Here is a 25551-nt window from a genome sequence, read left to right as displayed (position 1 = left end):
GCAGGTTAGGCTGAGAGGACAGTGACCAGCCCAAGGTCACCTAGTGAGCTTCACAGCCGAGTAGGCATTTGAATCCTGGCCATCTGGGTCTTAGTCCGACACTCTAACCACTATACCACATTGTTCGCAGGGTGATGGTGATATGATGGTGAGCTCAGCACTCAGCCTGATTTGCTTGTCAGGCATTCCTTCCTTCTATACATTTCTAGGCATTTCCACGTCATTTTCCAAACTGCAAAAAGTATTTTCTTTTCAAAAATGTGTTTATTGCTCCGGGGTGATATTGCCTTTTAATCCACTTCAATTGCACAAACCTAAATTTCTGCTATGTGCTGGAAACCCTCCTGCAAAATGTATTTACTTACTTACTTAATAGTGGTGTTTATATCTCACTTTTCACTGAATATTTTTAGTCCCAGGGAAACAAAAAAGGTCTAAAAAGCTAGGGGCTATATCTTGTGGTAGTGAATGCTCATGGCAGGGACATACTGAAAGCCTGTGACTTGTCTCCTGAATGTTTAAAGAAATCACGAACACAGAGAGGCAGACTCCTGGGAGCACCACCCAGACAAGGAGGCTTCCTGCTCAGTCTCTGCATGAGTGCCTGTTCTGGCTTTTTATTACAACTGATTAAGGCAGGGATAGGGAGCCTATGGGCTCCATCTGTTCTTGGACTTCAACTCCCATCAGGCCCAGCCAGCATGGCCAACAGGAAGCAGGGGTAGGAGTCGTGGTCCAACCACACCTGGGGGGGGGGGGCGCAAGAAGTTTCCTACTCCCAGATTTAAACCAAGTCAGAAACGATGGAGGGAAAACTGAAGCAGTTGTCTTCCAAGGTAATCCATTGGGTCAACAGTCCCAGAAGTGGGTAGCGGTGAAGTCTGTCTGTAGGGAGCCAACCCACCCCCTCAAGGCACCATAGCTGTCAACTTTCAATTTTGAAAAGGGATCAGCAGCCTCACTTATCCCGGGGACAGTCTATGGGATATCTAACAATCCAAGATAGCAGCAGGAAGCAGCGGGAAACGGCGCTGGAATAAGGGAATTTCCCGCCCCAAAAGGGAAGGCTGACAGCTATGCAAGGCACAGAAACTTACCGCAGCTTTCTGTTCTTGGAAGTAGAGGGGTGAAATCAGCCCCGCCCTGTTTTCTCTTGAAAGACATCAACGGGCAGGCAGTATTGCAAGAGCCAATCAGAGGAAGGATGCTGAAAGATTCCATTTGGGGGAGCTGTTGGCAGTTGGAAGGCTAGGTGATTGAACGTACAAGCGGATTTTGTGGTCTGTTTGAGATTCCAGACGATATGCATTTATTATTATTATTATTATTTTGGAGTTCAGGTGTGTCTGGCTCTCGCTTTCTACATTGTATACCGATGTCTGGGCTCGTTGTGAGCTCACAAATATATATATATAAATATAAATAAATAAATATATATATATGTATAGCAGAATAAAAGTTTAATTTACTTCAAAAAAAAAAAAAAAAAAAGAATTAGGTATACCAGGATCCCATCGTGGCTGAGCAGCTGAGCAGTGAGCATGCCAGGCGGCCTTAACTCAGCCACATGCAATATTGTTATTATTGGGTTGTCGCTAGCCGAGCCCTACTCAGAGTAGACCCACTGAAAGAGCCAGCATGGCGTAGTGGTTGGGAAGTTGGACTAGGACAGGGGTCTGCAACCTTTAAGACAAAAAGAGCCACTTGGACCCATTTCTGAAGAAAAAAAAAACTGGGAGCTGCAAGACTCGTCATTATAAAAATAACTTTTTTGTCCCTTTTTTATTATTTCTTTGTTTGACCCCTCAGAATTGCTCCTCCTCATAGAAATAAACGTTAAATTAACAAGTTACCTTTTTGTGTGTGTGTGTTCTTCACTCCCCTTCAAAACAGTGACCAGCATACATGCCCCCTTTCAATGCAGTGACCAGCGTACATGCCCCTTACAATGTAGCGGGCGAACGAGCGGGTGGGAAGGTGACGTCGGTACGGTGCATGACTAGCACACGCACCGTCCCCATGCGACGCCACAGCCAGCACAGCGCCCGCCACAGTGGGGAGTGTCGGGGCGCACAATGCGCCTCCTCCCCTCGCTAGTATCCGCCCCGGAGCCGCAGCAAAGGTGTAAAAGAGCCACATGCGGCTCCGGAGCCGCGGGTTGCAGACCCCTGGACTAGGACATAGGTGACCTGGGTTCGGATCCCCTGCTCTTGACCTTGGACCAGCCTAACCTACCTCACAGGGTTGTTGTGGGGATTAAACCGGTTTCTGATTTTTAAAGTCCTCACAAAGATTCATCAGGGGTTTGGGGCAAATTTCCCCCGACAGACACGTTTTTTTTAGGCAGTTCTCCCGGATGCAGTCACAGGAAATCTCAAAACATTGCAAACAAGAAGCTAAGAGCCCCTAATACAGAAATGCTCAGTTGTGTGCTGATTGGGGCAAGATACTGATGATGCAAGGCCCAATTCTGGAAAAACAAAAATCTTCCAACTACAGTAGATTGGGTGGGTGGGAACTGGGAAATTGTGTAAATGACAAAGCTTACTGTTGTGGGCCCCTCAGTCCTGTAAGGATTTGGCAAGGCCGGCCCAACCATGAGGCAAGTTGAGGCAACCGCCTTAGGAGGCAGCATTCATAGGGACAGCAGATTCGGCCTCCAGCGAATGCATTGGCTGCTGCCCCTGCCATGGTGAGAGCAACAGCCCCAGCATGCTCCTTGGAAGCCAGCAACCCCCCAATGCCACCTCTCTTTACGGGACCACCTCTCCTGGTATGGCCCACAGAGGACCTAAGGTCCATGAATAACCATAGTTTAGAGGTCCCGGGCCCTAAGGAAGTCAGGCTATCCTCCACCAGGGCCAGGGCCTTTTCAGTGATGGCTCCGACCTGGTGGAATGCTCTGTCCCATGAGACTAGGGCCCTTCAGGATTTAACCTCCTTCCATTGGGCCTGTAAGACAGAGCTATTCCGCCTGGCCTTTAATTTGAATTCAGCCTGATCTTTTATTTCCCTTCTCTTCCCTCCCCCTCCCCTTTTATGAAGATCAGCCGCTCTGAGACCCCACAGCTAATTCTCCCCTGGCCTCCTCGCTGGCCCAAGTAGGACCAATTCAGCCAGCTAGACTTGGGGATTATCTAATGCTTATTTCCCCTAAATTGATTTCTGAATTTTGAATTTTATTGTTATTCATGTTTTTATGCTGTATTTTATGCTGCTTTTACAATTAAGTGTTTTAAATTTGTTGTTAGCTGCCCTGAGCCCAGTTTTTGAACCGGGAAGGGCGGGGTATAAATAAATTATTATTATTATTACTATTACAGAGGCATCCTGGCAAATAGGAGGCACTGCTCGTCTCTTCCCACCCTTGCTTTTGATACAGATTGTCATTTCTTCCTTGTTCCTGATATTAGATCTTCCCTCACCCCTTTTGCCCTTTGGGAGGTGCCCCCCACCATTTTGTGGTTTGCCTCAGGTGTCAAAATATCCTTGGCAGGCCCTGGAATCTGGCCTGGCTTGGCAGCCCAAGATGGGAGGAAGGAGGAGCAGGTGACGGGCTGTAAGATTGGCACCTAGGGACGGCAGAGGAAGGTCCCTGTGTCAGGTACAAGGGGGGGGGGCAGAACTGCTGACTCTCTCCCCTGCCCCTCTTGACCAGCAAGGGGAAGGGGCTGAACAGGTAGGGGTGGAGGCAGAGTTGGAGACTGATGACCAGAGAGCCAGGGTGGTGTAATGGTTAGAGTGCTGGACTAGAACTTGGGAGATGTGGGTTCAAACCCCCAACTGACCATGAAGCTTGCTAGCTGACCTTGGGTCAGTCACCATCTCTCAGCCTGACCTACCTCATGGGGTTGTTGTGAAGAGAGGTAGAATTGTGTGCACCACCTTGGGCTCATTGGAGGAAAGGTGGGCTATAAAGGTAATAATAGGTAAAGGGTAAAGGGACCCCTGACCATTAGGTCCAGTCGTGACCGACTCTGGGGTTGTGCGCTCATCTCGCTCTATAGGCCAAGGGAGCCGGCGTTTGTCCGCAGACAGCTTCCGGGTCATGTGGCCAGCATGACTAAGCTGCTTCTGGAGAGCCAGAGCAGCGCACGGAAACGCCCTTTACCCTCCCACCAGAGTGGTACTTATTTATCTACTTGCACTTTGACGTGCTTTCGAACTGCTAGGTTGGCAGTAGTAGGGACCAAGCAACGGGAGCTCACCCCGCCGCAGGGATTTGAACCACCGACCTTCTGATCGGCAAATCCTAGGCTCTGTGGTTTAACCCACAGCGCCACCCGTGTCCCACAGGTAATAATAATGATTGTCTAATCTTCAAGAGCCTGGGGACACCTTTGTAGGTGGGATCAGACTCACCCGCCCGGAGCATTGGGCAAGAGCGTCTTGTGCATGAGCTCACTCTGCGTTGTCTTGAAGAGCTTGGCAGGAAGAGCACATCAACTGTAGGGACATCTTTGTAGTGTCTGTGTGGTTATGAACCTCTTGCCATGCCCACTCACCTTGGGATCTTGACTACCTCAGAATCCTGACTTCCAGACCCAGTGCTTGGCTGCTGAGTCAATACTGCTGTTATCCTATATAAAGATCTCCCCTTTACTCTCAAGTAAGAGACGTCGTGTTTTGGGATGGGAACCTGACACTGACTTAGAACAAAAAGGCAATGAGCAATACTCGGTGTGCGATAATATACCTTATAATTGTTCTTTAATACCTTTTAATCCTTGAATGAGATAGAACAATAGAACTGTAGGAGAAGTAGATATGGAAAAGAGTAACTGCTCATTTTGCATGTGAGTTCAATCCTGGGAGGCTGAAATTGCACAAGTCAAGTCCCAAGCAGGGTGAAGAGTTTAAAAGCTCTGTTTGTGCCAGGTTGGTTGGGGGCCACCCGGTGTGAAAAGTGCTTTTAAGCTTGCTGGTCAAGACCCACTGGGCACACCGACTCTGGAAAGCTCTGGGATGTTCTCATGAGATCTTGAGGAGCAATGCAAGTTCCCCGCGTGGTCTCATGCGAGCATTCGTAGCCTTCCAGAGCCAGCGTACTGAGAGGGCCTTACCCCGCAAGGAAGTCAGAGAGCTTAAAAGCTCATTTTGTGCCAGGTAATCCTGAGTGGACCTGGTGCAAAATGACCTTTTAAGCTCTCTGCCTTGCTGGAGGAGTGGCGCAGCTCCAAGGATTTGCTTTGATTTTCATGTGTACGTGAAACCCTTGGAACCAAACTGTAGTAAAGTTATAACTGTTAGAAAAATCATTCCTTGGTCAAATAAAAGAATGTGGCCTTGTGGGTATTTTATCAGCCGCAAGGACCCTGGGAAAGGGAGCTGTGTATCTTTAAACCCCAGACTTTTCGGCTCCTGGCTGTGAGAGGTTTATGGGAGGAAAGGAGTCTTTGATTTAATGAAAGGTTTGACACCTGGGTTGGGGGTGTGAACCTCTTCCCCCTCCCGGAGGTTGTTTGTTTTCAAACTGCTGAGAATTGGGGATCTGGTTAATTTCCACAGGTGGGAGGAAGATTCTTTGATTAGGGTTCAAACCTAAAATTGACCCAGCTGCATATAGTGAGGGACTGCTGTATAAAGTATTGCACTGTGGTGTTTGAGAATGATTGTCTTTTCTTTGTTACCTGTTTCTAATATGATTTTATATATAGATATATAATTGACTCTCCAATTAGGTGTGTATTTGGTAGTATAATAATAGCAGTAATTCATGGTAGGAGAGTAGAAAAGTCTGAACAGAAAAAGAGTAGGCTTTGGATAGGAAGAGAAGCAACCGTCATTCGTATACCAGCGAAGGGCAGGTAGCATTAAGAAACGACGGACGGTCTTTGTTTTCTTTTGAGGCTTTCTTTGTGTTTCATGCTATCCCGTTTGGCGCTGCTATCCCGTTTGGCGCTGCTACCCCGTTTGGAGCCACTATCCCGTTTGGCGCTGCTATCCCGTCTGCCGCTTTCCCGTCTGCCGCTATCGGGTCTGATGCTATCCTCCCTCCTGACGCTGTCGCTTCTGACGCTGTGGCGTGTTGACCGCCTTCTGTCCTTGTCCTGTAGTAGTAGTAATAATAATAATAATAATAATAATAATAATAATTTATACCTCATCCATCTGGCTGGGTTTCCTCAACCACTCTGAAGCTTGGAGAGCGAGAGGGGTCAGTGCGCACCGACCCCTCTCGCTCTCCAGGCTTCAGGAACACATCCACAGCCTAGGCAGCCCTGAAAGTAGAGCGCCCGGCGCTTCGGGAACACATCCGCAGCGTGGTGAGCCCTGCAGGAGTTCCCCACAGGGCTCCCCACGCTGCGGACAGCAGCCTGCCGCCCGGCGGGCGGGCAGGGCATCCTGAAGCAGAGCACCCCTCGCGCCGGGCAGACATCGGCCAGCCCCACAAGCTCGGGGGACAGCAGGGAGGTGCAGCACCGCCATCCCGCTGTTCCTCGACCTGGTTTGGTTTCCCCGACCTGCTTTTGGGGGGTAAATAAAGGGGAAAAAATTCCCTTTATTTCCCCCCCCCCAAAAAAAACTAGGTGCGTCCTATGGGACGGAGCGTCCTATGGGACGAAAAATACGGTACCTGTGACGTCCGCCGGACCTGCACCTGGACCTTCACCTTCTTGGCCATTGATGACATGAACTTCTTGTTTTCCAGAAAGGTCTTGCCGTTGGTTTCTGGGATCACCTTGAAGATGTAAATGAAGCTGAACATGCAGAGAGGCCAGAAGAGGAGGAAGGTGTAGGAACCAATCCGTGTCTAGAAAGGAATGTTGAAGTAAGAAAATGAGAGGGGTGGGGGTGGGAAGGGAGATGGGCATAGCCACAATATATAACAGGCATCTGGTTGGCCACTGTGAGATGAGGGTGCGAGACTAGATGGGCCATTGGCCTGATCCAACAGAGGTCTTCTTATAATCTTATGTTTACGTGGTGATGATGATGATGATGATGATGATAATCAGGGGAACCAACTTGGGCTCCTGATTATGGGTGCCCAGCGTGCATGAAGTCATGATGTCTTTTTTTTATATATAAAATTTTTTATTAGTTTTACAGTTTTTTATAAACAATACAAACAAATAAAAAGACAAACAAACATGTATAATTTCATATCCTTTTTTTCATAAACCTCACTTCTCGGACTTCCCCAAACCTCCCCTTTCTGCATCCCAAATTTAAAATTATTTCAGCAAATCCTAAATTTAATCTTATAAAATATATTCCTTCATTATTCTTTTCTTTAACTTAATCTTTTATCGCTGTAATCTCCTTATCTTTCTAAAAAACCTCAACATTTTAGCATTCATCAATTTTGTAATATTTCTTAAGATAGATTTTATATTTCCTCCAATCTTCTTCCGCCGTCTCTTTCCCCTGATCACGGATTCTGCCTGTCATTTCAGCCAATGTCATATAGTCCATCACCTTCATCTGCCATTCTTCCAGAGTGGGTAAATCTTGTGTCTTCCAATACTTTGTGATGAGTATTCTTGCTGCTGTTGTAGCATACATAAAGAATGTTCTATCTTTCTTTGGCACCAATTGGCCGGCAATGCCCAAGAGAAAGGCCTCTGGTTTCTTAGGGAAAGTACATTTAAGTACCTTTTTCATTTCATTATATATCATTTCCCAGAAAGCCTTAATCTTCGGGCACGTCCACCAAAGGTGATAAAAGGTACCTTCAGTTTCTTTACATTTCCAACACTTATTGTCAGGCAAATGGTAAATTTTTGCTAGCTTGACTGGGGTCATGTACCACCTATAGATCATTTTCATAATATTTTCCTTTAAGGCATTACATGCCGTAAATTTTATACCGGTGTTCCACAACCATTCCCAGTCAGCAAACATAATGTTGTGACCAATGTCCTGTGCCCACTTAATCATAGCTGATTTAACTGTTTCATCTTGTGTATTCCATTTCAGCAGCAAGTTATACATTCTTGACAAATTCTTAGTATTGGGTTCTAACAGTTCAGTTTCTAATTTTGATTTCTCCACCTGGAAGCCAATTTTCCTGTCTTGTTTATAAACCTCCATTATTTGATAATAATGGAGCCAGTCTCGTACTTTGGATTTCAATTTCTCATGACTCTGTAACTTCAATTCATTTCCATCTTGTTCCAAAATTTCCCAATACTTTGGCCATTCGGCTTCCATATTAAGTTTTTTCAACGCTTTAGCCTCCAAAGGTGACAACCATCTAGGGGTTTTGTTTTCCAACAGATCTTTATATCTTATCCAAACATTATATAATGCTTTTCTAACAATATGATTTTTAAAGGCCCTATGCACCTTAACTTTGTCATACCATAGATATGCATGCCAACCAAATGCATTATTAAAACCTTCTAAATCCAAGATATCTGTATTCTCGAGGAGCATCCACTCTTTCAACCAGCAAAACGCTGCTGATTCATAGTACAATTTTAAGTCCGGCAGGGCAAATCCCCCTCTTTCCTTTGCATCCGTTAGTATTTTAAATTTTATTCTGGGCTTTTTGCCCTGCCAGACAAATTTCGAAATGTCCTTCTGCCACCTCTTGAAACAGTCCATCTTGTCAAGAATTTGCAATGTTTGGAACAAAAATAACATTCTAGGCAATACATTCATCTTAATAACTGCAATTCGACCTAACATTGACAGTTTCAAATTTGACCATATTTCTAGATCTTTTTTAACTTCTAACCAACATTTCTCATAGTTGTCTTTATACAAGTTCAAATGAACCCCTAGGTATTTCACCTTCTTAACCACTGTCAAACCTGTTTCATTCTGGAACTTCTCCCTCTCCGTGACTGTTAATTTCCCCCCCAAAACCTTAGTCTTTTGTTTATTCAGTTTAAATCCGGCCACTTGACCAAATTCTTGAATTAATTCCAACACCCTTTTTGTACTAGTGTCTGGCTCTTGTAAAGTAAGTACTAAGTCATCTGCAAAGGCCCTTAACTTATAATGTTTAGCTCCGACCTGTACCCCTTTAACCTGCTGGTCATCTCTAATCATGTTTAGCAACACCTCCAGAACAGAAATAAAGAGTAATGGGGAAATTGGGCACCCCTGTCGTGTTCCCTTTTCTATTTTGAATTCTTCAGTTATCACATTATTTACAATCAACTTAGCTTTTTGTTCAGAATATATAGCACCCATACCATTCTCAAATCCTTGGCCTACCCCCATCCCATGAAGATTCTTTTTCATAAAACTCCAAGAAATATTGTCAAAGTCATGATGTCAGGTCGTAACGTGACCTCATGACGTCATGCAGCCTCGCTCCCCGGCCTCGGAAACTGATTTGCGGTGGTAATCAGGTTCCGAGACCTTGGAAAGCCCCCTGAGTCCAACTTCCGGTGAGGAGCGGATAGGACTCATCAACCTGGGAAGGCAACCCATCTAGGAGAAGGAAAACTGTTATCCTAAACCAGGGGTAGGCAACCTAAGGCCCGGGGGCCAGATCCAGCCCAATCGCCTTCTCAATCCGGCCCACGGGCGGTTCAGGAATCAGCACGTTTTTACATGAGTAGAATGTGTCCTTTTATTTAAAATGCATCTCTGGTTTATATGTGGGGCCCGCCTGGTGTTTTTACATGAGTAGAATGTGTCCTTTTATTTAAAATGCATCTCTGGTTTATATGTGCGGCCCGCCTGGTGTTTTTACATGAGTAGAATGTGTGCTTTTATTTAAAATGCATCTCTGGGTTATTTGTGGGGCATAGGAATTCGTTCATCCCCCCCCCCAAAAAAAATATAGTCCGGCCCCTCACAAGGTCTGAGGGATGGTGGACCAACCCACAGCTGAAAAAGGTTGCTGACCCCTGTCCTAAACCTCTGCAGCCTTGTGGGATATCTTCAGGAGAAGAAAAGGCTAAGGAGAAAACCCTACACAAATCTAGAGTGGAGTCCCTAAGATGGTTGGGTGGTGCCTTGTATGCCTTCTTATGGCAACTCCTGCAGCCAAGCTGGTGCCCGGCGTATTACTTTGCTTTCCTTTGGACTACATCATCGAGGCTGATGATGTCAAGTGTCTTGACTTCTTGGCAGCTCAGGAGCTCCATACACTCTACCCAGGCTTACACCCCAGAGAGGTCACTTTGGTGCTACTAATGCAGCGGTTTGACTTCACCCCCACTCCATTTGTCTCCCGAGATGCCAGCAACAAAAAAATATACAGATAGTCCTACTCAAAGTAGACCCATTGAGGTGAATGGACATGGCTAACTACTAAAGTCCATTAATTTCGGCAGCTCTCCCTGGAGTAGGACTTATTTCAGCAACATCTTGCGGGCCAGTATTTCCCCACCCCTGATACACAGCCAGTGGGGTGGAGTGGTTATAGTGTCGAACCAGGAGCTGGGAGAGACCAGGGTTTAAATCTCCACTGCTCCATGGGGCTCACTGGGCGACTTTAGGCCAGTCATGAACCCTCAGCCTAAGTATCTTGCAGGGTTTTTGTGAGGATGAAATGGAAAGGTGCAGGGGAGACCCAGGCAAGCCGCCTGGAGCTTCTGGGAGGATAGGTGGGATATAAATGCAATATATAGGTAAGAAATATTATGTCCACCTCCAGGTAGTTTCATTAAAAAAATTCGACATCATTTGTAGTTTCTGGAAGATGTGCAGACTCTGGTTTGACGAGCCTACAAGGGAAGAGCTTCAGCAACACCTGGAAGGCCAAAAGCTCCTCACCTGGGTGAGTTAGATGGACCAATGGTCTGACTCAGTGGAAGGCGTCTTCCTGTGCTCCCGAACCAGTTCAGACCACCCCCTCTTCTCTTCCAAACAACTCACCTCTATCTGAATGAATATCATCCCCATAATGAAGTGCAGGAACCAGTGCACAAAGCCCCCGAGCATGAAGGCTATGGAGCGGGATGGCTGGAGGAACAGCTCCAGTATGATCACGTTGGGTATGGGACCTGGGCGGGGAAGAAAGGATTCGAGGCTGTTTTTCATGGACTTGCTCATTCATCCATAGCGATTCGAACGGAACTGGTGCAGTTAAAGAGCTCTTGCGTGCCTAGTTCAAAACTTGGCTGGATCTACACTGACCTTTTAAGCATTATTAGAACGATATATAGTTCTAAAACGTCACAGGGCATACTGGTAATATATAAAATTATTATTATTATTATTATTATTATTATTATTATTATTATTAGTTTTGTTTTCTACATGGGTACCATTTTTTCTTCTTTTTATGACTAATCTTACTCTGTGCACTTGTAATTATGTACTCTTTGTTTTTCAATAAATATTTTTTTTTAAAAAAAACACTTAAACAGAAATAAAACAAGCGGCCCACCCTTTTTGCCTCTTTGAAGGAACTCTCTAGGTCACCTGAGTCCTTACCTGGCCCAAGGATGTGCCCAAAGATCAAGATGAGGAAAAAGACTGAAGTGACGTATGTCATCCATGGCATGGTTTCCTGTGGGAGAAAGTTGAGCGTTCTTCAGACATGTATGAATGAGAGTACCTGGCACACCTTAAATTAAAGCAGGAGGGAGGAGCACTTCTCAGACTGAGGGCCTTCCGTACCACAATTCAGTGGCGGGTGGGACAGAGGCAAAAGTGGGTGGACAAGGGCTTCTAGAGTTGGACGGGTCCTCCCCAGGTCATCTAGTTCAACCCCTTGCAATGCAGGAATCACAATTAAAGAAGCCTTGACTGGTGGCCATCCAACATTTAAAAGCCTCCCCAAAAGGAGAGCCCACCAACTTCCGAGAGAAAATCTGTTCTCCTGTCGAGCAGCTCTTAGTGTCAGAAAGTACCGGTACTTCCAAATGTTTCATTGGAATATCCCTTTCCCGGTAAGCTGGTTTCGCTCACATTCACACGTCTCTCTAAACTCCATCGAGACAAGCAAGAGGCACGATCAGGGTTCAAGGATACGTTCCGGACAGGCAAAAACCCCTCCTGGTTAAAGCACAGCCAGAGAGTGGTGTGGCCTGGTGAGAGCGGGTGTGGCCTAGCGAGTGTTCTGAGGGCCAGGCAAAGAGACCCAGAGGGCCACATTTGCGCCCCTTCCCCAGCCTGAGTGACCCCACCCCTGGATTAAGATACAGGCAACTCGGCATTTATGTGGGGGTTACGTTCCAAGGCACTTGCAGCAGAGCATCGAGGGCTGGGAATGCAAGAGGCAGATACATTTTTGCAGGAAAGACCCGCCAACATCATTCCTTCCCGCTCTTCCACCTGACACCAAATCTGAGTGGATTTTCAGCTGCCTTATCCTGAAGGAGACCAATGCTCCATCTGGCTCAGTTTGGTCCACACCAGGTTTTTGCCAAACTTGGGTTGGGTCTCCAGCTCTTTTTGGACTACAACTCCCATCACCCCTAGCTAGCAGGACCAGTGGTCAAGGGATGATGGGAACTGTAGACCAAAAACAGCTGGAGATCCAAGTTTGGGAAACCCTGGTCTACACTGGAGTGGGATATCCCGCTTTATCACTACCCTAAGGAGTCTCAAAGCGGCTAACATTCTCCTTTCCCTTCCTCCCCCACAACAAACACTCTGTGAGGTGAGTGAGGCTGAGAGACTTCAGAGAAGTGTGACTGGCCCAAGGTCACCCAGCAGCTGCATGTGGAGGAGCGGGGAATCGAACCCGATTCACCAGATTACGAGTCTACCGCTCTTAACCACTGCATCACACTGGCTATCACGGTTCTTCAGGGTTTCAGAGGCTGCGGTGGACTGAACCTGGGACCTTCTGCATGCCAAGCAGGTGCTCTGCGATGGAGCTACAGCCCTTCGCTTGCTGGGTGACACTCTCTAAATCACACCAGGTTTTGAGCAGCAAACCTGAAGTTCGAGGGTCATGGTTAACAGAATGCAGAGGATGCTGCATATCGCTAATCCAGTGAGGAGGAGTATCCTTCGCCCCACAAAGTCTACTGTATAAACCTAGAGGGTATAAGAACAGAGAAGAAAGAGAGAGTTTGTGTGCAGAAATGAGAAAGAGAATAAAAGGAGGCCACCAGGAATCAACAGAGGTAACTTCCATACACAGGGCTGCCTTTAGATGGCGCAGGGGTCCCATAATTCCATATACCCTCCAACGCGGGTGGCACTGTGGTCTAAACCACTGAGCCTCTTGGGCTTGTTGATCAGAAGATTGGCGGTTCGAATCCGCACGACGGGGTGAGCTCCTGTTGCTGTGTCCCAGCTCTTGTCAACCTAGCAACTTGAAAGCACTCCAGTGCAAGTAGATAAATAGGTAGTGCTGCGACGGGAAGGTAAAGGGCGTTTCTGTGCACTCTGGTTTGCGTCACGGTGTCCCGTTGCGCCAGAAGCGGTTTAGTCATGCTGACCACATGACCCGGGGACAAACGCTGGCTCCCTGGGCCTGAAAAGCGAGATGAGCTCCGCACCCCATAGTTACCTTTGATGGGGCTTAACTGTCCAGAGGTTCGTTAACTTTACTTTACCCTCCAATATTTCTCTGATGAAAATAGGGACGTCCTAAGGAAAACCAGGACAGCTTCTGTAAATCTAGGACTGTCCCTGGAAAATAGGGACACTTGGAGCATCTTCACATGTCCTATGTGGCCATGTGCAGAAGGTTCCCCCAGGGATTCTTTCAAGTGACAACAGCGCAATTTTAACACCCTTTGAAACAGATTGGAACTTTGAGGAAGGGAGAGAGAGAGAGAGAGAGAGGCTTACCACGATCATCAGCGAGATTGCGATGAAAATACTTGACAACACAGTGATATACCGGGCTTCCTGCTTCTTGAACCTCAAAGTTGCATAGATTCTCTCTGAGTAATAGAATACCTGGAAGCAAACCACAACTATGGAATGCCCTCCAACCGGAGGCACTGATGGCAGAAGATTGGACAAAATCAGGGCTTTCAATGGCTGCTTGCCATGAGGGCTACCAGGTCCTGCAGACTACAAGAAAACCATAAGAAAAGAGAGGGCTCTTGGGCATGGGATCTGCTTGTGGGTTTCCCAGAGGGATCTGCTTGGCCGCTGTGAGAACAGGATGCTAGACTGGATGGGTCATTGGCCAGATCCAGTAGGCTCTTCTCATCTTCTGATGCTCTTAACTCCCAGACTGCCAGCATTTTGTGGGAGCGAGTGAAATGCATCCTGGGATATATATACGGTGTTTCTATTCTGCAACATGTCATTAACCCATGTGTGTAGGAGGAGGCCTGCTCTGAAAACTCCAGAGCAGTTGTGGAACCTGTGGCCCTCCAGATATTGCTAGACTACTGCTCCCATCAGCCCCAGACAGCATGGCCCAAGAAGCAGGGAGGATTGTGGCAGCTGGAGTCAAAATCCCACCAGCGCTTGTGGTTAGGGATGGCTGAATCTGTCCATTTTGATTTCTCCCGGTTTCTCATTTTTCCAAGTTGAAGTTCCAGTTCTACACATTTATTCTTCACCAGCATGCTTTTTTAATTTTCTGCTAAGTCCTCCTAAAAATTCATCAGCCTTTTAGTGCATTTTTCTCCCAGTTAAACATATTTTTGGATTCAGTTCTCCCTAATATGCACATATAATACATATAATATAATACATATTTTTCTGTTATTTTCTCCAGTAGATGCACCTTAATGCACACTTTAATCTAATCCTACCGTATGCACTTTTGGACTTGTTAGTTAATACGACAGAGAACTGCATTGCAAAATTCAAAGGAGTGCCGATTTTGATGGAGGGCTGTCTTTTGGTTCTGATACTGCTTCAGAAAGTATGAATCAGGCAAGTCCGCACTGAAATGAAGGCCAAATCAAATTTCTCCTCCATCTGTAGATGAGAGGTGGACAAAAACTTCTCTCTACTTTTTGCACACCTTGCATAATTTTAGGCAACTCTATTGAGCCACCTATGGCTCGCCTTTTCTCTCAGCCAAAGCAGCCACTCATACAGTGACACAGCTGGGAACCTCTTTTTTCCTGGGTGATGTTCTCAGCTTCCAGGAGCCTTTAGTCCAGGGATGGGGAAATGTCGGCCCTCAGGATGTTGCACAACTACAACTCCCATCAGCCCCCGCAATCCTGTCCAATAGCTAGAGATTATGGGAGCTGTAGTTCAGCAGCCACTGGGAGTCCACAGGTGCCTTAGACCTGGACTAGAGTCTTCTGGGAGCTGGGATCACCATGCAGAAAAGGAGGCTCCCTGCTGCATCTCTGCATGAGTGCTTGTTCGGATGAAAATTAACACTCGCTCAGCCTTCTAACCCAACTGGGAAGCTGCCTCTCTTACCGCATTGACACCTGTGAGCTGTTGGGCACTCATGAGGATGACCACGGAGATGAATTGCCAACGCATGGCTTGGTTGCACAGCAGCTTCATCCCATTCATCTCCTTCTCCACCCTTACTGAGACGTTCTCCTGGTGGAGCTCCTCAAGCTCACTCTCCACGTCCTCCTGGCATCTCAGCCTCTGCAAGACTGGAGGGGAGCGGGGAAAGGATCTATGCTGAGATGAAGAAACAACATTGCGGAAGAAGAGTGGGAGAGCTTTGTATGTCCCAGGTTCAATCCCTGGCATCTCCAGGTAGGGATTGGTGGGGGGGACGGGACCCCTGCCTTATACCTTGGAGAGTGTGGACAATGCCTCTTCTTACTGAGCCAGATGGGCCAATGGTCAGACTCAGGATAAGGCCGCTTCCTAGGTTCCTATGGGTTGCCACCCTGCCCTGCTGCCCCTGCCTGCTCTGCCACCTCCATGTACCCTGCCACCTCCGCCACCGACAGAGAAGCGCCACCGCCACCAACGCTGATTTCAAGCAAGATTGCACTGACGGGGGGGGGGGCGGAGAGCTCTCGCCCCAAATCGTGTGAGATCTTGCGCACTCCACAAGATCTTGTGTGATTTCAGGCGAGCTCTTGCCCCAAGTGGACACGATCTTGCCTGAAATCAGTGCCAACAGCAAAGATGGAAGGGCAGGCAGGGTGCCCATAGGGGTGCTACCTGGTAGGGCTTCTGTTCCCTGAGGCAATGGCCTCACCCTGCCCAATGGCTGGGCCAGCTCTGGCCACAGCTTTGCGTGCAAAAGGTTAAAGTTTCAGTCCCCGGCATCTCTTGGTGGGACTGGGAGAAGCTTCCTATCTTCCTCGCCCCCTTGTGTCTCCTGGGAAGGTCTGAGGGTGCTCCCAGTGCTGCATATGGGAGAGCGGGAGCTGCCAGCTTTGCCCGGAAACTCCCACAGGCTTCTATGTAGGGTCCCCATGCCGTAATGTTCCTGTGCACTCAAGGCGATTGTACCTTGCCTGGCTTTCACCTCATCGTTCCTCTGAATCAGGAGAAACCTTGGGCTTTCGGGGAAGCTGGGCAAGACGATGACTTGAAACACCGCCAGGATTCCAGTGAAGCACAGCAATAGCGGCCAACCTGTACAAGAAGATGCAGTTACGACTGGGGGTGAGAGAAGGCATCCCTTTCCTTTCCGCCCTCTTTCCAACTCAAGCGGCACTGTTTCCTTTCCTCTGCAGTTTGCCTTCTGCCAAAAACAGTATTTTCCCTCTCACTGTCCAGTGTGTGGGAATTATGTAACCCACGGCATTTGTCCAATTAATGACGGAAATTATGTTGCCAGTACGCTGCTACATTTTGTTCGTAGTAGCATAACTCGATGCAAATTGCGGAATGGACTGGGCAGAGAAGGAATGGTGGAGACCGCCTCCCCAGCCTGACCCTTCCAGAGAATATATTTTGTTGGGAGCCGCCCAGAGCGGCTGGGGTAACCCAGTCAAATGGGTGGTATATAAATAATAGAATTATCATCATCAGGGGCGCCACGTATGGGGGGGCTCTGGATGCCTGAGTACCCACAAAAAAATTGTTGTGGGTGCTCAGCACCCACACAGTAGGGCCTCCCCCCACAACCTCTGAGGTCTTGCAAGGCCTCAGATAGCATCTCCAAGGCCTCAGAGATGCTTTCTGAGAACTTCTGAGACCTTGGAACCCAACTTCCAGGGGCAACAGAAATTGGGGGGCTTTCCGAGGTGTTGCGAGGTCTTAGAACCTGACTTCTGGTACCACCACAAATCACGTTCTGAGGCCAGGGGGCGGGCGTGACATCATGACATCACATTACAACCTGACATCATGGCTTCACGCACACTGGGCACCCATAATCTGGGACCCAAGTTGGCTCCCCTGATCCTCATCCTCACCACATAAACATAAGATTATAAGAAGACCTCTGCTGGATCAGGCCAATGGCCCATCTAGTCTAGCATCCTCATCTCACAGTGGCCAGCCAGATTCCTTTGGGAAACCCACAAGCAGGATTAGACCCCTATTCCCTCCTGTGGCTTCCAGCAACAGGTATTTGGAACTGTGGAGGCCGAGCATCGCCATCCTGGCCAGCAGCACCCGCAAGTCCTGCTTCCTTTTCTGTTTCTGCTGAAACTCTCCAACATCCCTTGTGATGATCTGCCAAGGTTACCTTTCTCAGTCCCGAGAAGCTCTTGAAGACTAAGGATCTGTGAGACCATGACGCCAATGGTGACAAAGATCATGGGGACCGTCATAATGGACCCCCTCATGTTTCTAGGGGATATCTCTCCAAGGTATAGTGGGACGATGCAGGAGAACATGCCTGGTTAGATGGTAGACAAAGGGACGATTAACAGCATGGATGGGACACAGCAACATTTTCAAGGAACATAGGAGGTTCTCCCGCTGGGTGGAGGTGGCCAATTGATGTTCACCCCAGCATTGGGTGGAATTCTGAAGAGTGGCATTCTGTGCCCCTGCATGTTGGGTAGTGGAGATTGGTGCATGATGTAACTGGCATTTAAATTGCTAGTTTGGGGGGCGGGGGAAATAGACATTGCAATAATCAATAAATATTTGATGGTGGGGGCAAGGAATCTTTGGGCTGGGGACCAAATGCAGCACCCCAAGCCTCTCTATCTGGCCTTGAGGACTCTCCCCAAGATGCACGCCTCCCCCTTCACCATCCTAGCTTTAAACCCTCCTCCAGTGCTTCCTGCCTGGCTGGAACTGAACCCTGATAATGCCCCTTGCATTATTTAAGTGGCTTTACTAAAAGCACTAAGCCCAGGGCCCTCTCTCACCTGAGCACATTCCAGTGACCAAGCGTGAAAATATGGTGTATTCATAGGCATGTATCACAGCAGAACATCCCATGAAGCCAGCAGAGAATATGGACATAATGTTATTTATTACCAAGGCCCCTTTCCTGAAAAGACAGGGAAAAGGGGTAGGAGAGGTAGAGGGAGCCAATACATGTACAGTAGCATCAAACAAGCAGGAGAGGAGCTGTTGAATTGCAGTAAGGTCTTTTGGTGGGCAATTTGGTCTATTTTTAATAGTTATGGGAAGGATAAGGAGCTATGCAAGGCAGGAGAGCTCCTGGAAACCCCCAACTACTGTAAACCCCATTCAACCCCCACCTTTGACGTCTGAGACTTCAGCTGCCAACTTCACATGGACTAGCAACTTGCTTTTGCATCTCCCCCCCCCAATTTTTTTATTGATTTTCCAAATTTATAAACAAACAAACAAACAAACAAACATAAATCCTAACTGTAATAATTCCACTTTTGTTAACATTGTTAAGTGACTTCCTCGAGTCTCCCTGGCTGAGTTTCAATGTGTATCCTTGTAACGGTTTTCCAAAACTAATTTCTCATAAAATTTACTTAGTCAAGTAACATCTTTTTTTCTTTTCATATTAACTTTAAGCATATTATTCTATAACATCACATATTTAAAACCTAAGCCAATCTGATACTTGCAAGTATTTCTATTTAAGTTGCTTTTGCATCTTGGCTAGGGATGGGCAAATCTGTTTATTTCCATTTCCTACTTTTTCAGCTCTCCACATTTTCACATCTGTTTGCATCCACCCCCCCCCCCCAAATGTCCCCTAATAAACACCTCCTACCCCACTACACAGGGGCGGGGAATCTCCAGCCCACAAGCCAGAGTTGGCCTATGAGACTATTTCCATCAAACCACACCCACTTGTCCTTGCTTGACCTCATATGTAACGTCAGGTGTGGGGCAAATAGAGGCATAGCTGCCAACGCACGGGGAGGAGCCTTAAAGTGGCATTGGCAAGGGAAATCAGACATAGGTTCTACCACCCGTCAGCTTGGTTAAAACGGAAGCCTTGGGCACTTCAGAGCACGACCATGGGCTCCTGTGTGATGCTTTGAAGTCCTGACATTGGGACTTCAAAGCACCCAATCACCTAATGCCATTGTGACATTTGACGACTGACAGGCAAGCAGCTCCAAGGCTAGAACCAGAGAAGCATCTGGCCTGCAAAGCCTAAAAGGACCCACCCCTGTGCCATAGCCCCATAAACATATTCCCTCTTTAGCTGCCGTATCTGTCCACCATGAAGCTGTCCAGAAGGGACCCAATCAGGCCTCCAAGGGAATAGATTGCAATGGTGAAAGTGTAGAGGAAATCAATATAGTCTTCTTCGCCTACGTTGGCCTTCTTCCTCTGTTGATACGTGCCATTGTAAAAGTTTGATATGAGCTAGGAAAGGGAGGAACAGATAAGAATGGTTGCACTGGGGGAGCAGAGCCCTTTAATGGATTTGATTTGCCCACAAATAAAGTTCTGGTATGCAATCAACTCCTTTGTGCAATAGTGTCAGGGGCCGCGCTGAGGAGGAATGGTGGGAGCCTGAAACATCCCAGCAGGAGGACAGTATAGATTTGGAACAGGTTGTGCAGCTTCCCGCCGAAGAATTGATGCTTTTGAATTATGGTGCTGGAGGAGACTCTTGAGAGTCCCATGGACTGCAAGAAGATCAAACCTATCCATTCTTAAGGAAGTCAGCCCTGAGTGCTCACTGGAAGGACAGATCCTGAAGCTGAGGCTCCAATACTTTGGCCACCTCATGAGAAGAGAAGACTCCCTGGAAAAGACCCTGATGTTGGGAAAGATTGAGGGCACAAGGAGAAGGGGATGACAGAGGACAAGATGGTTGGACAGTGTTCTCAAAGCTACCAGCGTGAGTTTGACCAAGCTGCGGGAGGCAGTGGAGGACAGGAGTGCCTGGCGTGCTCTGGGCCATGGGGTCACGAAGAGTCGGACACGACTAAACGACTAAACAACATAGAGCAGCTTCCCAAACCACCTCCCCTGCTTCCTCCTGCTGTGAAGCATAATCTCATGGGACATGGGACACATGGTGTGGGCATTTTGGGTGCTGCCCATTCGCCTGGAGGATTTTCGTTGGCTGGGTTTTAAATTTGAGGGCAAATTGGCACTGTCGCGGAAATGCGGAAGATAGAATTGCTACCGACGAGGTGTAGGTGGCCTTGCACAATTGACCCCCTAAGCAGCAGCGTTTCAGATGCTGACTCCCGCTGACTTGATTGCGGAGAGAAGTCTGGAATCAGAGGCAGAAGCTGAAATCGGCAAGTGGGAGGGGAGAGGCCAAGAGCCAGGTTGGTGAAGAGTCGTGTGTGTCTCTCCCTCCTGCTACGACAAGCTCCCCTCCCTGCTTGTCTCCCAGAACCAGAAGAGGGCTGAAACGGGTGGAGCAGTGGCAGGTTGCGTGCAGGAGTAGTCTCTGATTGCTTGGGGAAAGCCCTGGAGACGATGGTACTTGGAGAGGCAGGGATTTGATGGGATAAGGCCTAACAGAGATGAGCTGCTGTGCTCACTAGGCCTGACACTCAGCCAATGCTGTGCAAATTGTGTTTTTGCTAATAAAGAGTTTGCTGCTGGCTCGTTTTTTGACGGGTGGCTAAAAAGCTCCTGTTTCATGCTGTTTCAGATGACACGGGGTCCCTGCTGCAGAAATAGTAACAGATCTTTGACCCTCTGCAATCCCAGACCACTACATGTCTGATCTTACCGTAGATGGGTGGCTGGCCACCCAGAGGTTGTAACCATATTGTAGAGATGAGCCAGAGGAAGTAAGCAGGGTAACCAGCAGAAGCTGCCTTGTCAGCGCCTATGGGAAGGAGCAGAAGCAGATACTGAGGCCTTTGAGTGTAGAGGGCGAAGCATCCTTTTAAATTGATGGTTGATTCAATACATGTAGAACTTCAGAAAAAGAAACTTAAACACATAGTAAAAGAGAGGTCTGATGCTGTCCTGGTTTGGTCTAGCAGAGAAATCCAAAGAGCAAGGATCCGGGCCAGACATTTCAGCAGCGCAAACATCTGTAAGTGGCAAAGGCCAGACTTTTAGAAGACATCTGAAGGCAGCCCTGTTTAGGGAAGCTTTTAATGTTTGATGTATTACAGTATTTTAATATTTTTTTGGAAGCCGCCTAGAGTGGCTGGGGAGGTATAAATAATCTATTATTATTATTATTATTATTATTATTATTATTATTATTATTATTATTATTATTACTACTACTACTATTATTAGGGTTCTTCCTGCAAGGAAACATTTCCATAAACTAAGGAATTCACATACAAATGAAGGAATGAAAAGTCGACATCATTGTTTCCCTTGCTTCCCAACTGCTAGTACCCCAACAGAAATTTAAAGACAAAGAATATATGTCAACATAAACATGCTTTCACAAAATCCACAACTTGGGATAAACAGGAAGCATCATACAGTCATGGGTGTCTTCATTTGTAAATAAAATAAAGGCGTGCTATATTGCAAAAACCCTGGTTTCCTGCAGTATGTTTTCCTGTTCTTTTCTTTTGTTTGCATGCCAAAAAAAAATAAATCCCTTTCTAGTTCTAATTTACAGACATTAATAAGTACTTTAAGCAAACTAATAATTAGAATTAATTAAAGAATATAGGACTAGATGTGTCATCGGCTTGATTCAGGACGTTCTTATGTTCTTACATTTTTACCATTAATTTCTGGTGTTTCTGATGGATTAGAGGATCCATGGGCAGTTTGCACCCAGTGGTACCTTTAAGTCTTTAAACCACCAATTACCAGTGCTTTCCCCCTAGAAAAATAGGTGCCGGTACTTGCCATGAAGTTGTTAAAAAGTGTGGCACTTACTGTAACAACAACAACAAAAAGAGGTGCCTTGAGTATCCGCTGAAAAAAAGGCACTGCCTATTATAATATTCCAGAAAGCATTATTAAATGCTGACATTGCAAGCTTTTATGAACACTCTACTTGAAGTTTGTACGAGGACTTCTTACAAATAAATGTCACCAGGTTCCAACACGGGTGCCCTATGATATTTACACGTGGTGTAGAGAAAGCGTACAGGGAAAAGAATACGGGGGGGGGGGCTCCTCATTTGTGCAGCTCTGGAAAATAATTAAGTAATTTAATTCATACCAGGAAATGGAGTGAGAGAGCTGGAGAGTTGCAAGGAGACCCTTCCCAGAGCCTGAAGGGGACTTCAGTGAGGGGGGAGAAAAGACTGGAGATGTAGCAGGGCTTTGTTTAGGCTGCTCAGCCTCCCCGCCCAACAGCTGATACATGTGGCAGCCCAGCAGCAGCTGCTTCTCCACACATCCTCCAGCATCCAGCCAGCCCCAGAGCCATAGCTCTCAACTTACAGATTTGAAAATAAGGGACCAGCAGCCTCGAAAATAAGGGATCAGCAGCCAAAATAAGGGATTTTCCAAGGGGCACAGGTATGTTCGACTACTGAGCCCCTCCAAGTCAAAGGCAGAAAGCCCAGCCAGCAGCCAAACGAAGCCTCAAGTGGTGGTTCCCACAGCGCAGCAACCCGGCAAAGGGGATGTAGCAAGGAAAACCACCGTCACCTCTCCGCTGGGAAGTGCTGAGCAAAGGCGAGTCCCCAGGCAACGCAGCCGATTTGATCGGCACAAGGCATGCAAGCTCCACCCCCTGTCGTTCTGAGACTCCTTATTGGGTGAGCAACGCAGCCAAGCAACACAGTTGGAGCCTCCCTCCTCCCTGGCTGGCAGGGAGGGAGAGGAGCTGCTTCCTTTGAAACCCTGGAAATTTAAGGGACATCATCAATAAGGGACAGCAGCGGGAAACGGTGCTGGGATAAGGGAGTTTCCCGCCAAATAAGGGACGGTTGACAGCTATGCCCAGAGCTCCAATTCCAATTGTGGATATATTGTGGTACAGTATTTTTTTAAAATTTGGATTGGATAGAGAGTGTCCGAGAGGGCATTTAAAGGGTGCTTGGAGGGTGCTCCCCACTTATGCGATTTTCAGTTATGTGAATGGGGCACCGGAATGCAACCGCTGCAAAAGTCGGGAGTCACTTATATATGCATCTGATCTGAGATGCATGTACAGTCGCACCTTGGAAGTCGAACGGAATCCGTTCCCGGAAGTCCGGTCGACTTCCAAAATGTTCGGAAACCAAAGTGCGGCTTCTGATTGGCTGCATGAAGCTCCTGCAGCCAATCAGAAGTCGCGGAAGCCCCATCGGACATTTGGCTTCCAAAAGAATGTTCGGAAACTGGAACACTCACTTCCAGGTTTCAATCGTTTGGGAGCCAGAACATTCAACTCCCAAGGCGTTCGGGAACCGAGGTATGACTGTATTTGAAAAATGTCCTGCTGGTCTCAGTGAAAGAGACCCGGAAGCATTTTGTCCTCTTACACCCTGCTCTGCTACTTGATTTCCTCAATTATTCTCCTTTGTTTTAGCAATAATATTGTATGAGGCAAGCACCCTCGCTATATCATTTTAGACAGCAGCCTGACCCAGACAAAAGGATTTAGTTATGCATATTTGGTTTGAAACATTTTGCTCATTTTAACTGCATTTTACTATGTAACCCATTTAGCCTTAAAAGAGTTTTCGCATTAACACATTCCCGCCCCGCCCCCAATAAATAAAATAAATACATTTGATGGGATTTCCTGCCAGACCTGTTTGCATTCTGGAAACAGACAGACATCAGTTTGTTTAACAAAACCTCGCTGGGTGAACAAACCCTCTGAACTTACCCCTTTGCGGGATCCTACGGACTTTCTTCTCCTTGTTGAAATGCTTGACGTGGATCTTTGATGCTGAGTATCAGATGACTGGCTTACCTGGGGAAAAGGGAAAAGTTATCGACTGCTGCAAATTACTTTAGAACACAGCATTAGCCTTCTGTTGCTGTTGTTGCCTTCTTGATAGTTGTGCCCGACCTGTGGAACGCCCTCCTGTCAGATGTCAAGGAAATAAACAACTACCAAACTTCTAGAAGACATCTGAAGGCAGCCCTGTTCAGGGAAGTTTTTAATGTATGAAGTCATACTGTGTTTTAAGTTGTTGGAAGCCACCCAGGGTGGTGGTTGGTTGGCATATAAACAAACAAACAAACAAACAAACATTGTTGTTACCATTATTTAATATATTATAAGGTAAAATATTATAAGGTATAAATATATTATACCCTGCCTTTCTCCCAAGTAGGGATTCAAAGCAGCTTACAACATTTTAAAAGTTCAGTTATAAGATACAGAGTAAGAAATACACACTGGTTAAAATAAATTAAAGGAATCCGATCCCTATCCCGGAGGCAGCCAAAAAGCAGATAAACAAGAAGAGTTCTTACCACGTAATTTATTCAGTATTCAGAGAGAGAGAGAGAGAGAGAGAGAGAGGAAGGAATGCAGTCTCTATTAAATAATGGCGTCGCTCAGAGTAAAGTCCAACCCCCTCCGTCATCCCTGCGATGGCTGAACTGAGCTTTCTGCCTCTGAGTTTTCTGTTCTACTACTCTCAATGCCCGCCTAGTCCTGGAAGAGGGGGGCTCAGGAAGGCTTTCCAAAGACACTGAGTCTGTCAGCTGTTTCTCCCCCAGCGCTTCTTCTTCCTGCTGTTCTTCTCCCAATATTTCCCTTCTGTAGCCTCTGAACTATGGCCTTCTGCAAACCACTGTTCTAAATCTATACTGTCCTCCTGTTCTTGGGAAGGTTCGGGAGAAGGGAGGTCGGCCCCTACCATTCCTCCTCAGTCCAGTCCCTGACAATACCTGGACACCATCAAGGCCAAAAAACCACTGATAGCCTTATCCCCCATCAATTTGCCACCGGAGTGTAAAGCATCCAAGTTGGTGGCCATTGTACAGCTTGTGACATTGAATTCTGGAGTTTAACAATGGCTACTAACCACAATGGCTATGTTCTATCTCCTCTGTTGGAGGCAGTATGCCTGGGAGTGCCTGGGAACCACAAGTAGGGTGAGTTGCTGCTGCACTCAGGTCCTGCTTGTGGGCTTCCCATTGGGGCAACTGGTTGGCTATGGCAAGAACAGGACGCTGGACTAGAGGAGCCTTGGACCCGATCCAGCGGACTCTTCTGATGGGATGTCACTTACAGTACATCCTTCCCTGTCCTCCCTGTTGAATTTGTGTGCAGAGATAACCTTGCCCCACTGAATATCTCATTGGTGTACATCTCCCATCATACCTTATCCTCGGTCAGGCTGGCAGTCGAGGGTTCGAGTCCAGCATTTGGAACGTCCTACTGGTTCTCCAGTTCTAGGTTGTTGGCAGCCATCCTTCCTTCTTAGGCTGGGTAGGGGACGGAGAGGCAAAGGACATGCAGACTAGCCCAAGCTTTCGGAACTGGTGAATGGCGGAACAGGCAGCCAGGCTCTATTTCCCATTGAAACAAGTCATTCGGAAGGTTCACGGCGTTGCAAGAGCCAATCAGGGGATGGTGGCTGAAACATTCCAGGG

General features: G+C 47.2%; 1 protein-coding gene, 1 long non-coding RNA gene and 1 pseudogene across 5 annotated transcripts in view; 1 reads left to right on the top strand and 2 right to left on the bottom strand.

Moving 5' to 3' along the window:
- LOC308579541 (solute carrier family 2, facilitated glucose transporter member 5-like) overlaps positions 1–1161 on the bottom strand; it is a 26688-nt gene extending 25527 nt beyond the window's left edge. The window contains exon 1 of the mRNA XM_081214106.1: positions 1098–1161. The gene's annotated coding sequence lies outside the window, so the exon portion shown is untranslated. The remainder of the gene's footprint in view (positions 1–1097) is intronic.
- LOC308579542 overlaps positions 1–6740 on the top strand; it is a 20669-nt gene extending 13929 nt beyond the window's left edge. For all 3 annotated transcript variants that reach the window (XR_014004530.1, XR_014004531.1, XR_014004532.1), the window contains exon 3: positions 6653–6740. This is a non-coding gene — a long non-coding RNA (uncharacterized lncRNA). The remainder of the gene's footprint in view (positions 1–6652) is intronic.
- Positions 5678–25551, bottom strand: LOC308579540 (solute carrier family 2, facilitated glucose transporter member 5-like; annotated as a pseudogene). Its single transcript, XR_014013410.1, has 14 exons — positions 25280–25551; positions 23828–23914; positions 20810–20908; positions 19313–19476; positions 18039–18163; positions 17405–17557; positions 16219–16344; positions 15214–15401; positions 13663–13773; positions 12799–12900; positions 11347–11422; positions 10786–10913; positions 6578–6754; positions 5678–6050 (listed from the first exon to the last, which is right to left on the bottom strand). The product of XR_014013410.1 is annotated as a solute carrier family 2, facilitated glucose transporter member 5-like (transcript).

This window comes from Podarcis bocagei, assembly GCF_964188305.1.
Source record: "Podarcis bocagei genome assembly, contig: HAP1_SCAFFOLD_167, whole genome shotgun sequence".
Taxonomy (NCBI): Eukaryota; Metazoa; Chordata; class Lepidosauria; order Squamata; family Lacertidae; genus Podarcis; species Podarcis bocagei.
This window is presented reverse-complemented; position numbering and strand designations above follow the sequence as displayed.